This window comes from Elephantulus edwardii, unplaced genomic scaffold, assembly GCF_000299155.1.
Source record: "Elephantulus edwardii isolate Elephantulus edwardi_28Jun2011 unplaced genomic scaffold, EleEdw1.0 scaffold00043, whole genome shotgun sequence".
Classification (NCBI taxonomy): domain Eukaryota; kingdom Metazoa; phylum Chordata; class Mammalia; order Macroscelidea; family Macroscelididae; genus Elephantulus; species Elephantulus edwardii.
In genome coordinates this window covers 5,236,792-5,237,773 of record NW_006399793.1, presented here as the reverse complement: position 1 = coordinate 5,237,773, position 982 = coordinate 5,236,792, and positions in this window count along the sequence as shown.

The following is a 982-nucleotide window of genomic DNA, read 5'->3' as shown; positions in this document are numbered from 1 at the left end:
GGTATCTGGATGTTGAGTTTCAATCCATATTGAAGGCAAAAGTCCTTTACCTTCTGCAGCAAATGCTTCAGATCCTCCTCAGTTTCATCAAGCAAGGTTGTGTCACCTGGACAATACCGGTTGTTGATATGTCTTCCTCCAATCTTGATGATGCCACATCCCTCTTCATAAAATCCCGCCTCCTGAATGATCTGTTATGCATATAGAATAGAAATACAATGCATCCCTAGCAGAAGTCTTTACTAATTGGGAACCATGTGGTGTTTTCTTGCTCTGTTCTGACGACTGCCTCCTGGTCCAAGTATAGGTTTCACATGGGATTCCCATTTCTCTCAAGGTTAGCCACAGTTTGTTGTTATCCACAGAGTCAATATGTGCAATGTCTTTGCATAGTCAATGAAACACAAACATTCCTCTGGGACCCTCTGCTTTCAGCTAAGGTTCATTTGCTATAATCTTTCTTGTGCCATGGCCTCTTCTCAACCCCGGCTACACATCTGGATGTTGTCTGTTAATGGGAACTGAGCTAAATGCTGGCAGAGTGAGGTGTGTGTGGGAACACAACACAGGCACCTAAGGGGTGGGTCCCAGAACCAACGCACCTGATATGTTACCTGCATATTCTCTCATCTGCTCTTTTGGGTAAAATGCTTGTCTGTCAAATATTGCTCTAATGCTGAGGACTCAGATTAAGACAGACTAGGGAGAAGGATTGACCATTCACTTCTGAAATAACAAGCCTTTGAAAACCCTAAGCAGAGTCAAGTAATATTGTTGTGTGCCATAGAGTCAGAACTGACTCATAGCAGACCATCTGGTGGGTATTCAGAGGCAGTTAATCACAAAGGAGGGGATTGTCCATCCTTCACGTGCAGAGCAGCTGAGAGATTTGAACTGCATGCTTTTGGGATTGCAATGAAGCTTCTTGCCACTATATTTTATATGTTTGTAAGGCACATGTTTTTGTTAAGTGCCATTGAGT